Source organism: Convolutriloba macropyga, chromosome 11 (genome assembly GCF_964194025.1).
Source record: "Convolutriloba macropyga chromosome 11, txConMacr16.3, whole genome shotgun sequence".
Taxonomy (NCBI): Eukaryota; Metazoa; Xenacoelomorpha; order Acoela; family Convolutidae; genus Convolutriloba; species Convolutriloba macropyga.
Window position 1 is genome coordinate 56146483 of NC_134478.1, and position 14368 is coordinate 56160850.

Consider the following 14368-nt stretch of genomic DNA (forward strand, 5'->3'; position numbering starts at 1 on the left):
TATAAGGTATTGCATCCTTGCCACCATTTCTGTATGAGCTTCGGTGAACCAGGTACTCAACTGATAAAGAGCATCACAATTCAAAGTTTTTTATTTGATGTTTAATCATAATTGACAAGTGAATCCAAAGAAAAGGTGATAAAACATGAATAACTGTTTAACCGAAACATTGGTTTTGTTGATAGCATCTTGATTCTCCGTTTGCTTTTTCGTCTTTAGACGGCAGCGCAAAAATATTAATAAACATGCTTAAAAAAACAAATTTTAGTCCTCGTGCAGAAAATTCTTTGATCATACTGATAAAAACTACATAAATCAAAAATTGGTACAAGAGAAATCACGAAAGGAATTGATCTATAGAATACATAAGTCTAAAGTGACAGTCCATGTTGGAATACAAAAGACAATCCATGAAATTGGACGGAAAAATTATTTTATAGATTGTCTCATTCAATACTTTGAAAAACGTTTAACTTTTCTTCAAGCAAAATCTCCGAAACACCAAGTGCTACAACTTTAATTTTCTCCAGTTAGTTCACATACAAGCTTACCACCAAATGTGTTACAAATTGACATAATGGGACCATTACAAAACCTGGTGGTTTGTCAAACATTATAACAGGAATGAACGTGTCTACTTAGTATACGTTTGCCCAAAACACTCACTTCAAATTCTGTCAAAGCAGTAAAAATATATCTAATAATATGGTTTATGAGACTTTCATATGTACCCATTCCGGTATTAACTCACAAAAGTATTCAATTCACTTCAGAAACCCTAAAGGAACTCTCAACATTTGAGTTCCGGTTAGAACAAGCTACATTTTCCCTTGACCAACGCCATTAATTCAATTACACCTGAGAATTAATATTGCTGACTTTTATCAACCGGAATATAATTACAACTGCAAAGCATACTTGCTTATTATAAACACTATTTGGCCAAACTAAATAAGCATTGATGAAAATCTTTATTAAATATCGGGATTATAACGACAGAAAAGTGAATGCAGTTCGTTTTAAAGTTGAAGAATATTGCTTGCTATTAACTTCGGAACTATATTATGAGCATACAAAATTTAGCAACATGCGATGTAAATGGATGGCTCATTACAAGGTAGAGGATGTTTTAACAAGAAGTGACTAGCACATAATTGCAGCAATGAAAACAAAATTTGTTCTCAGAGTTAGACTGAAGCCAATAAAGTCTCAGTACACGGTACAAAACGTTGAAGTGAAATAAGAAAACTTGGTTGCTATTTCTGGAGACTTACAAAATATGCAAGAGCCTGAGTTGTTTGATAATTGTACAGACAAAGCTCATTATAGTCCTTGGACTGATATTGGAAATGTGGTAGTTCAAACACGCATTAGCACAAAAAGTTAATACCTGTCGTGAAGACCAACTGCCCGCATTCCAGAGAAAGGTGGTTCCACAAGAAGAACAAACGTCAGAAACAGCACAATCTAATGAATCCTCAACCTTACAATTTAACCGATTCGCTAATAAATGAAAATGTTTCGCCTAATCCGTCGGATAGAAATTCGAGAAACCCAACAACAGAACATCAGTTAATACTACAATCTAAGAGCGCAGTATTTGAAAAACCTAGCGCACCTGTATCAAACTGATCTCATTTGATAGCTTGAAACAAATTTGAAAGGCTGGCTGGATTGCACATCGACCGCATTGTTCAACGTTTACACCAGCAATTGTAACTAATAGCCGACAATCTGAATCAGGGCATGGCGCTAACACGGTTTCAAAGTACGGTCGCAAAAGGAAACAAACGCATGATTATCAGTCTAGTTATAAACTTGCTTACAAAACTCAACAGTTTCTTGCATAATTTCTTCTCCTTTTTACAATTTTTGTATATTATGTTTCTTCCAATATTTATCTTTGGGTGAAAATTTTTTCTATATTTTTTTCACTAGCATTTTATACTATAATTATTTAGCTGTAGGCAATTCATATAACCGTCAACTCAATACCAAGCTACACGAAACTTCAATCCAGAGAATGAAATCTCATGCAGAATTGTTTAAAAAAAATCATTCAAATTTACTTTTCAAGTCAATATTCTCATTTTTTTACATGAGAGTAATCGCTATAGAACACGCAGTTAGGAATCCGTTGGTACTTCTCATGATGCTCAAAATTGCACAACACCATAAGAAAATTAAATTTTCAGAATATTTTTCACCATTCAAGTCAATTTCAAATGCTGAATATTTAATTCAAACATACATTTTGAGGCGCATTGAACAGAGACAACTTGCTGCCCAGAGCGATAACTGCTCCAGTTGCTTCACAGCTATAAAAAGCAGTACGATCTCGTATTACACCATATTTAAACCGCCGCTCCAATCGCTCTAAATACTATCCTAACTTGTTGCTTTTACTTTTAACATTTTACAAATAAATTTCTAAATTCCTTTATCATAATCTTTTGTTTCATTATACGAAATTTCTCGATTGAGAAATCAAAAGCTCTGTTGCCTTCTTTTTGAAGGCTCACATTTTCTTTGACTACTAGAAATGAAAATAGGCTGACCGGAACTATTTAAAATAACTAAATGTTCGGTAACGCCATAATTTTTATTGAGTGAATTTTCACGTTGAGTTTCCCACTCAGCCACGCCATTTAGCCCATTGATTTCAAGTAATCTTTTATATGTTGTTTGCTTCAAGCCATTTCCATAAAATAGTAAAGTTTTCTGTGCCCACTTACAAGCAGTTAAAATCCCACAGCAAATAACAAAAAAAAGCCAATTGTAAACGTTAAAACTGTATGAACAAATAGCACGGGCTGGCATGAGAAATGTTCAAAAGTTCAAAATTCGATATGTATTTTGAGTTTATTGGTTGACTCAGTTGACAGAGCAGGAGAACCGGATTCTATAAAACGAATAAAACTGTGCACATTTTGAATGCATTTTTCTAGCAACATGGATTTTAAACCCCGCTCACAAATTATCAATAGTTTCTTTCAAAAAGGTGAATAAGACATTACTTCCTTGACCCCGTTTCTGTTTAAGCTTCCGTGAACCAGGAATTCAACTGATAAAGGGAATCAAAGTTCAAAAATGTTAAAATTGATTATCATTTATAAATGACAGGTGAATCCATAGAAAAGCTGAATACAACTTCAATAATTGTTTAGATTCGACTCAGAACTTTGTTTTCGTTGATAGCATCTTGGTTTGCATTTGGCTTTTTTGACTCTAGACGGCAGCGTATAAACATTACCAATCATGCCTGCAAAATGATTTTTTCCTTGTGATTTGTTAACGCCTCGTAATTTTTGATTCGATAAAACTACTTGCTGTTTTATCTTTTCACCATCAATATAAATAGCCAATACTTGATCGACTAATACTAATCGAACTTCCCAATTTACTGTTTTCATTTTTTTGGCTCCATTTACATCAATTATGAGTACAGAAGGCCAACACAAAAAAATTTACCATGTTATCGTTACAATATTCGTTTTCAAATTTCCTTTTTTCACTGCATTTATGTATATACATGTATATATATATATATATATATATATATATATATATATATATATATATATTTATTGCTGAAAACATTTTGAGCAGACGTATTTATCTCAAAAATCTAATACATTGATTACTCAAACTGGAGATGAAATTATGTTAATTTACTTTTAATTATCATCTGGCCATAATATCAAACGCAATTAAACACGGCCAGCAGCAGACTCAAACAAAGCCACCAAGTACAGCAGAGCTGCCGAAGACAAAGTATCATTTCGATCTCTTGGGATTTCAAGAAAAGGATAATCCACAGAATTTGTCTCGAAGACAACTACATGAGCATCCATCATTACCAATTTTTGTGGCATCACAATACCATAAATTCAAATGTTATTTTTTTTCTGTACAAGCAAAGCAGAACGTACAAGACGAACGAAACATGGATTACATGATAAGGTTCATTTCAACTGAAAAAATGCTAACCCTTTCCATATGAGTCTAAAGCTATACATTACCAGAAACAGAGTATTTAAATCATTATCACGACCTCTAAAAAGAAGAAAACAAATACTTTATTTCTATAATTATTGCATTTTACGTGCACTGTGCCATTTTTTGCATAAATCTTAATTTGCAAATTGGGAACACTGACGTCAAAGAAAGTCAACTTCATGTTTAGACCTCAGACATATTTCCATGCTTCAAGCACCAAAAAAATTACTGTGACAAGAACCAGAATCATACCTTGGATAAATATTGGTATGCGGAGGAATCAAATTGGATTTAAGTAAAAATAAAAACTTAAAGGCCCTACAATAATAGAAAAATCATTATGGTTGAGACAAAATTTGCCAAAAAATTAATCACAAATCTCAAAAGCATTGAGTAATTCTGATTTATATACACAGTTATAGTGTTTTTACAAAATTCACTCAATATCTCCGCGATATTTAAGTCTACAGAGAAAGATCAACAAAGTTAACTAATTTACTTGGCAGATTTTTCTAATAAACAAAAGCATTGATCATGTTTATCATCCTACAGAAAAACAAAGATTTCTTTGATTTGCCACCAGTGAACTTAAGTAAGCTCTGTTAAATTTCATTTGGTATAGAAGATAAACAAAGTAGCTTGATTTGCTTGAAATACCTTCTCTTTTTATTGTTAATTGTTAATGTGTGTTACAACATTAGTGATGACTCACAAAAAGCAGCAGAATTCATGTATCAACAAAAGTTATTGTCGGCAGAAGAACTTCTAAACAATCAATTTCTGGTACCGTCTCTCCGTTTGGACACAAAGACGCAACGAACTTAAAATTATCATGCTCTTAAACAATTCTCGGCATCAAAATGAATTTGGATGTGATTTCAAACTTTGGATGTGAAAACAAACGAAAATGTATTGACTTTCACTAATTTGGATGTGAAAACAAACGAAAATGTATTGACTTTCACTAATTTGATTGAACATGTTGAAAAACATCTAATTGCAGCTCAAGATGATGTTAAAGAAATCATAGATCAAATTTACAAAAGGTTTCAGAGAAAAATGATCTGGAAAACACACTATCAAGACGACAACGATCACAAGCTATATTTGCTTTTGGAGCACTGCTGGTGCAGGCATTGCATGCTCATCGGGAAGCATTGGTGGACCATGCGGCCGAACAGATGAAAACAGAGAAGACATTGAATTTGATTTGAGTCAAATTGAAAAAAAACAGCATAGATTAAAATAAAGGGGACATTGAACGGCAAAATGTCAATAATTGCAGATCAATTGAAAGAAGGGAATAATTTTCAGAGCAAAACTATTGAAACTCAGAAAAATCAATCAGAAGTTCTAAATAAAACAGTTTCGTTACTTCGTAATAACTCTAGAAAATTGATGGCTTTCAATCGAATTTTCTATGCCCGAGATTAAATGATACAAGTACAGGCAAATTAATTGGATTGTTGTCCGCTCTCTGGAATGAAATTAAACCAAAGAGAACGGCACTGTTCAGCAACAAGCTTACAATATTATATTCATTTATGACAATGGTTAAAAAAGTATAACCAATGGCTTTGTTTCTAAGAAGAGCTCTTGAAGCAATTCTTGATGCAGTAGTAATTTGGCAGACAAAAGCAAATTGAAAAAAAAAACAGTATTTAATTTTGGCAATACCTACAAATGAGCACTTAAGGTATAACGAAAGAAAAATTCTAAGAGATGTTAGGGTAGTGGCGAACAGAATGTTCTTCAGCTTGACAATTCCGTTTGCTATACCGCGCCTATAACGATTCTCGTGCCTAATAAAGGAACTGATGGATATGCATCGCAGTTTGGAAATGACGCTGACATTTTTGCTATAGCCGCATCATCTCATGAAATCGCTCTTCTATCGCAAGATGAAAGTAAAAGGTGCATAGGTCTGTAGCGTTTTTGTTTGCATTAATAGCTTCTTGCTTGAAAGGGCTCTTGAGACATGCCTGCGATCACTTCTGTTTGGTGACCAGTTTATTGTTTTACAAAACTGTGATATAAAAACAGTCAAACTTCCAGTAATAGAGAAAACTCGAAAAATTGACAACGGAAAATGGATAATTAATTCGGCAACTCCTCACTTTGATATGTATTTGAACACAATGAGGAACAATGGATCACTGACTCGAACAAAACTCGCATGATGTCAATGATGTATAATCCAATTAGAAATTGGAACGAAACTTGAGACAATCTATCGTGAGATTAGAGCTGACATGTTTTCATGTCACAATGCTTCGATTTTATGCCTTGACATACATTTGATTGATCCAGTCAAACATTTGCTGGCAAAACTTTAAGCGATTGATAATTTGTCTTATTTTGCAACAATAGCTAAGCGCGCCAACATTTCATTGTTGATACTTAACTGAAAAAGGCAGAAAATCTTGAATTTTAAATGTTCTTGTTTGATAAACTTAACGAAATTGCAGAACCGATTTTACGTGAATTGCAAACAGTTGGTGGATCATGACGCGGAACAGATGACAACAGAGAAGACATTGACTTTGTTTTAAGTCAAATTGAAGACAAAACAAGCAGAGGATTGAAATAAAGAAAGGCGAGATCGAACGGCAAAATGTTCATAATTGCAGATCAGTCGAAAGAAGGGCATAAATTTCAGCGCAAAACTATTGAAACTCAGAAAATTCAATCAGAACTTCTAAATAAAACAGTTTCGTTACTTTGTATGAACTCTAGAAAAATGATGGCTTTCAACCAAATTTTCTATGCACGAGATCAAATGATACAAATACAGGCAAATTAATTGAATCGTTGTCCGCTCTCTGGAATGAAATTAAACCAAACAGAACCAGAACGGCACTCTTTAGCTACAAACTTACAATATTATTTTCATTGATCTCAAAGGTTACTATTTTAAAACCAATGGCTGTTTCTTGTAAGAAAATCTTTTGAAGGAATTCTTGATGCAGTAGTAATTTGACAGACAAAAGCAAATAAACATTTAATTTTGGCAATACCTACAAAATGAGCTCTTAAGGTATAACGAAACAAAATTTCTCAGAAATATTAAGGTAGTGGAGGATAGAATGTTTTTCCGCTTGGCGATTCCGTTTGTGCTATACCGCGCCTCTAACGGTTCTCATGCGCAATAAAGGAACTGATGGATTTGCATCGCAGTTTGGAATGGACGCGGACATTTTTGTTATTGCCGACGAAACTCGTGAATCTGTTCTCCTATTGCAAGATGAAAGTGAGAGGTGCGTACGTTTGTAGCTTTTTTCTGCTTTGCACTAAAAGTTTCTCGCTTGAAAGGGCTCATGACACACGCCTAGGATCACTTCTGTTTGGTGACAATTATATTGTTTTACAAAACTGTGATATAAAAACAGTAAAAGTTCCAGTAATAGAGAAAGCTCGAAAAATTGACAACGGAAAATGGATAATTAATTCGGCAAGTCCTAATTTTGATATGTATTTGAACACAATGAGGAACAATGGACCACTGACTCGAACAAAACTTGCATGATGTCAAGTATGTATAATCCAGTTAGAGTTGGGAACGAAAATTGAGACACCCTATCGTGAGATCAGATCTGAAATGTTTTCATGTCACAATGCTACAATTTTACGCCGTGACATACGATGGATTGATCCAGTCAAACATGTGCTGGCAAAACTACCAGCGATTGATAATTTGCTTTATATGGAAACAATAGCACAAGCGCGCCAACAATTCATTTTTGATATTTAACTGAAATTTTCAGAAAGGCCTGAGTTTCAAATGTTCTTTTGTTGATAAATTTGACGAAGTTGTAGAACCAATTTTACATGAAATGCAAACAGTTGGTGGATCATGCCGCGGAATAGATCACAACAGAGAAGACATTGACTTTGAATTAAGGCAAGTTGATGAAAAAACAAGCAGATGATTAAGTTAAAGGGAACATTGAACGGCAAAATGTTCATAATTGCAGATCAGTTGAAAGAAGGGAATAAATTTCAGCGCAAAACTATTGAAACTCAGAAAAATCAAACAGAAGTGCTAAATAAAAGTTTCGTTACTTCGTAATAACTCTAGAAATCTGACGGTTTTTCAATCAAATTTTCTATGCACGAGATCAAATGATACAAGTACAGGCAAGTTAATTGGATTGTTATCCGCTCTCTGGAATGAAATTAAACCAAAGAGAACGGCACTGTTTAGCAACAAGCTTACAATATTATATTCATTTATGACAATGGTTAATAATGTAAAACCAATGGCTTTTTTTCTAAGAAGAGCCCTTGAAGCAATTCTTGATGCAGTAGTAATTTGGCAGACAAAAGCAAATAAACGATTAATTTTGGCAATACCTACAAATGAGCACTTAAGGTATAACGAAAGAAAAATTCTCAGAAATGTTAGGGTAGTGGCGAACAGAATGTTCTTCAGCTTGACAATTCCGTTTGCTATACCGCGCCTATAACGATTCTCGTGCCTAATAAAGGAACTGATGGATATGCATCGCAGTTTGGAAATGACGCGGACATTTTTGCTATAGCCGCATCAACTCATGAAATCGCTCTTCTATCGCAAGATGAAAGTGAAAGGTGCATAGGTTTGTAGCGTTTTTCTGTTTGCATTAATAGCTTCTCGCTTGAAAGGCATCATGAGACATAATCACTTCTGTTTGGTGACATGTTTGTTGTTTTAAAAAACTGTGATATAAAAACAGAAAAACTTCCAGTATAGAAAACGCTCGAAAAAATGGCAACGGAAAATGAATAATTAATTCGGCAACTCCTAATTTTGATATTTATTTGAGCACAATGAGGAACAATGGACCACTGACTCGAACAAAACCCGCATGATGTCAAAAATGTATAATCCAATTAGAGTTTGGATCGAAAATTGAGACAACTTATCGTGAGATTAGAGCTGATATCTTTTCATGTCACAATGCTACAATTTTATGCCCTGACAAACGTTTGATTGTACAGTCAATGGTTTGCTGGCAAAACGACCAGTGATTGATAATTTGCCTTACATGGCAACAATAGCACAAGTGCGCCAATAAATCATTGTTGATAATTAACTGAAAATGTCAGAAATGCCTGAGTTTCAAATGTTCTTGTTTGATAAATTTGACAAAGCGATATTACGTGCAATGCAAACAGTTTGTACTAGTCTAAGCAACAAGTTTACACAAGTTCATACATTGAAAATGACCATCATTATTGGAATAGCGTCATTCAATATGTCAATTAATTTACATTTTTTTCATCAACTACTTAGTTAACAAAAATGGTACCTCGACAAAATTATAACACTAAAACAGAAGTTTAATCATCAAAACTAATTAAATGCTTAGAATGGTTGCTGTTGAAGCTGTTTTAAAAAAAACTGCATGAAAAAGAATTTTGTTAGAAATTTTAGGTTCAATTTTATTCAATAGCACACTTGAGTAAAAATGTCTAAAAGAGGCAGTGTCGTGGATGAAATGTTAAACAATTGCTCCCTGAATAATATTGATTGGATTTGAAAGAAACTAAATAGCTAGATTTTGCTTGAATAAAAATGTATGTAGTTACTTACTCTAAAAAGTACAACTGCAGTTTGTAAAAGTTGATGAGAGGTTGTTGTAGGAGAAATTTATAAAACAGTTAGATTATTTGGAATTGTTCAATATATTATTAGCTGAATATATTTGTTGAATTGATTGGGAGTCTGCATTGAATCAGCATCTGAAATATATATACAAAACAATTACTGTATGAATAGAGAAAGAGAAACTTAAGTGTTTTTGTTTCCACCCAGATTCTAGCTTATTTTGTGTTCAATTTTTGTGACAGTAGAACACTTGCATGGCTGAAATCACTGCAAAATTGAAATTTAGTGCACATAAATATCAGTTATGCTTTTTCTGGATTTTGGCAAAGCCTTCGAGGGTTTTCCCATTATAGTCCCCCGTTAAATTATGCACCCCCATTATGGTTTAACTCCTCTGATTGGGGCAAAGGTTGGCCATAGCTTATCTGACCACTAAGCTTGGGGCTAATGATGCGAAAGACCCACCTTCGATACAATTGTACATGTGATTATGCTAGAAAAGTTGAATTGGAGGGCTGTTAGATTGATGCCAATAAAATGTACGAAATCTATCCGGTAAGTAGGACACAATTAGTCAAAACGAATTTTCAAGTTTCTGACAAATGTAAGACTTTTGGGTGTTTCACAAAAATCAATATAGGCCCGTTGTCTTGCATGTTTTGTGTTAATTATATTCCGGACGTATGCAAAACATTGAGAGACGTTTTTTGCCGATGATACTAATTTGATGTACAGTGAGCCGCCGGTTTTCTCGCAGTGCTGTTGCTTTAAATTTTATAATCAGCAGTTCCTTTTCATTGTTTAAATGTACAATTTATCTTCTGTCGAAATAATGAAAAAATTTGGGAACTTAATGGAGAACGTCTACGTCCTCACATTACAGTGAAAAATTTGAGCGCGACATTGGATACTCGCCTTAAATTCAATAAACATTTTAAAAATGTCTCTATGAAGTTGTCCTTGCCTTGTTTTGTTATCGCAAACTTTTGCAAATGCAAGGACTTATTGAAACTGTACTATATTCTCAACATGCAAAAAACAATTATGATTAATGTGCTTTTAAAGCTCGAGGGAACTATTAAGTCTCCTGTCTTTCTTCAGTCTAGGATTTGTATATCATCTTTACAGAAGTGATTCTCATAGACTCATTCCATAAAGATGGCATACATTTCTCTTTTTATGGAAATCATAAGTTTGCTTGTTATTTAAACTGCATGTTTGACCTCACTCGTTAGTTCATCAAATGTTTTCAGACTATTAGCAGCCTCCCTTATCTATATTCTATCAGCATGTCCAAGCATCCACACTGCTCCAAATGTTCAAAACATCACAGAGGCGGAAGGTTTTGGTGTTGCTCATGCGCCAGTTATCAGCACGTTAAGTTTAACGGACTTAGCGCTAGGCGAAAACACCATGAGAATATCCGCTGCGTAATCTGCGAAACGAAAGCAACTGTAATCTCCTCAGTGGCGACATTTCTTTACCATGCAGCGACGATAGCCAGAGATCGCACACTTCTTGGGAAGCCTGTCTTGAAACAGGCAGTTACTGGCTTAACCTCCATTAAAGCAAAAAAAGCTTATGAAGAACATGTAGAAACCAGCTGTTCATTGGAATGCAATCTTATTTACGCTGCCAAGAAACAAAACAGGCCTTACGTTCACCGATAGCAGATCCTGTCTGCCACTTTGAATGCTTCTAACGTGGAAACGGCAATGTACTGCGCAATGGTGATGCCTCATCTCATTTTTGCATGAACAAAAACGGAGGATGACGTCACAAATAACAAAACCACTGCATGACGGCTAGATAAATGCATAAAGTGGGACGTATATTCCCTGTTTCTTGCAGCGAAAGTTATCCACGATATCATGAGCAAAACTAAAGCAAAACGATTTTTTAATGAATACAAAGGGTTTGATAAATACATGTCAACAGAAAAATTTCTAATGCCTTTTAAAGTCTTACAGAAGAAGCAAAAGGTGGTGCCCGTTCTTTAACTGACAAACTTTACAAAAAAACAGTCCTTGATGTCGTTTGCGACAAACATCCGGAACCCGCAAAGCATTAAGTTATCCAGTGGGCAATGAATATCTAAAATTTACCATACCATAATTTCATATTTGAAAAACGCCATGCCTCAATGGTTATAAAGTCTTCATGAAGAAGCATTGAAGCCATTGCCCTTCAGGTCTGGATGCCAATGACATCCCTTAGTTCGTCCACAACTGGTCTATGCAAAACGATTGTAAAACTAACAATACGCGTAGCTACGTCTCATTTGGCTTTCCGTCATCCGTTTTATTGATTGCGGCTGAAGTGCCCCGTTCTACGACCGATAGGAATTGGATAAGTCCTCCACCGATAAGTCCTCAAACAAATTAATGGAATAACTATTGTCAAATTTATTAAAACCGACCAAAAAATATAAGATGGTGATCAGCAACTATGTATGGGTCAAGGGGGAGGAATTGATCACGCAATTCAATAATTGAGAGCTGCTTTTAAAAACACAGGTTCGGAGGCGATCTTGCTTATTGACGCATATAACGCTTTCGATAGTCTCAACTGTAATCTTGCTTGATAAACGTCAATAAATTATGCCCTTTTCTCTATCATTCTATATGAAATTCAAATCTTGAACCATCAAACTTGCTAATAACAAACGAACAATGATATCTCAGGAGGGCAAACGATGTATTAAATTACCATTCACTCCTTAATTGAATTTCTTGGCGATTGCTTAACAGTTCAAACGTGGTTTGCTGACTTTGACAACATTGTGGGATCTCTTGAGAACTTGAAAAAGCTTTTCGACTTATTAAAAAAACATGGTTCTGCGCCTTCGGTTACCAGCTTACCAAATTTCGCATCATTACCAAAGAACATCTATTTGAAAAAACACAGCAGAGTTTTGTTCACGGAGAAGTGGAAAAAATTGCTGGATGTAGAGTACTTGGTAGTGTAAAAGGTTCAGATAATGCAGAAAATATATTTGCAGAAAGATCACTAAAACGGCAGAAATTGTTGCTGAAAAACCGACCTTTCGTGGCAAGGTTTATCCTCAAAAAGACTACAAATCGTTTACTTCATCAATTCAGCATAAATTTACCTTCTTAGCTTTTACAACAACTAAAATTGTTGACCTGTTGACCTGTTAAAATAATGTGAGAAATCAATAAACAATGATTTTTTAACTAATATATTGAGGAATCTGCCCTACAATCAAAAATGCAAGATTAAATTTTCGTTGCCGATATGGGAGGATGGCCATCATTAATTCTGAAGACCGTTTTAAGGAATATGAACGATCAATTGAACTGTCAAGTCCTTTATCCCGATCTCTCCCCGAAGCCGAACTGAGGCATCAACAAATCATAAACAAAATAAAAACGGAGAAAGAACTTGCTGTCATATCGAAAGAGACGAGAATTGAGAGCGAACTGAATAAGAACGAGATTCACTCACTCGACCTAGATAGTGAAAAGGGAGAATCAATCTGGCTGAACGCTATGTCATTGAAGGGATATCACTTTGACCTAACGAAAAGCAAGTTTCGTGATGGCCGGGACCCAGTATGATATGGCTGGGACCCAGTGAAGATGCCATCACTATGCGCTTGCAATGAAAACCTCAATGTGGCGCATGCCCTCCACTGTCCGAACGCAGGACAGACTCACATGAGACCTAATGAACTTCGTGATTCCTTTGCGAACTTGTTAAGTGATGTCTGTCATGACATCGAGACCGAACCTCATCTTCAGCCGGTGCAATTGGAAACCTTTGCTCTTAAATCAACGACAACTGCTAATGATGCAAGATTTGATATCAAAGCCAACAACAAAACCTATTTTAATATGAAAATTTTCACGCGCTGTCAAAAAGTTGCCCTGAATGCAGAAGCAAAGCCTACAAATGCCATGAACCTATTAAAAAAAAAACAAATAACAAAGATTAACTGAGGTCTAGAAAGCAACCTTTTGCCCGCTCGTCTTCGCATGCACTGGTGGCGCTAGACCATCAGCTTCAAGAGCTCTAAAACAACTGGCATCAATTCTCTCCGCAAAAAGAGGACAGCTACGCTGATATATCGCATCTAAGGACAAAAATAAGCTTTGCTCCTAAGAAATTCCATCCTCTGCATTCGTGGATGAAACTTAATCCGGAATGGTATCTTTATTATTACAGTTCAAAAAATCTATTCAATATTTGCAGTTTATTTGAAGATTTTACATAATTTAGGTATTGTTTTAAGCAGTTGTTATGCCTGAGAATGTATCTGAGCCCCGGAGCAGCCAATATTCACCCAGTGTTGGGTAGGAGAGTTTTAATTTACCTTTTCCTATCTAAGATATCATCTATATATGTATTGTGTGTGATCGAGGTGACAAAATTCGTACTTCTTTCGACCTACCATCATTTACCAAAAGCATTAAACGCAATATTTCGACTTTCATTGTTTCTGTAACTATTTTTGGGTCTCCACTTTTTGCAGGCCTCGTGCCTAGAGGAAGGTCCCTTCAGAATGGTGTTGCGCTTTCTAAGTATGCTAAATTGTGCTTTTATATCTATCTTATACCTTCGCAGTTTTAACCTGACGATGAACGTAAAGTTCGAAAACGTTTGTTTTAAATATCAGAATTAATTTTAATTTGACAAATTTTCTTTCTTTTACATTAAAAATTGATCTTGAGAAAATTAAGCTGTATTAAGAATTTAATTTTATTCAAAAATGTGGGAACAATAAGCAGAAATCCTGCTTTTCATCTGAACTTTCAT

The 14368-nt window shown here is 34.9% G+C and overlaps 1 protein-coding gene and 1 pseudogene across 2 annotated transcripts in view; both read right to left on the reverse strand.

Annotated features, from left to right (window-relative positions):
- LOC142349456 (chromodomain-helicase-DNA-binding protein 1-like) overlaps positions 1-14368 on the reverse strand; it is a 369586-nt gene that overhangs the window by 171444 nt on the left and 183774 nt on the right. The window lies entirely within an intron of this gene.
- Positions 1-14368, reverse strand: part of LOC142349454 (uncharacterized) — an 83512-nt pseudogene that overhangs the window by 26489 nt on the left and 42655 nt on the right.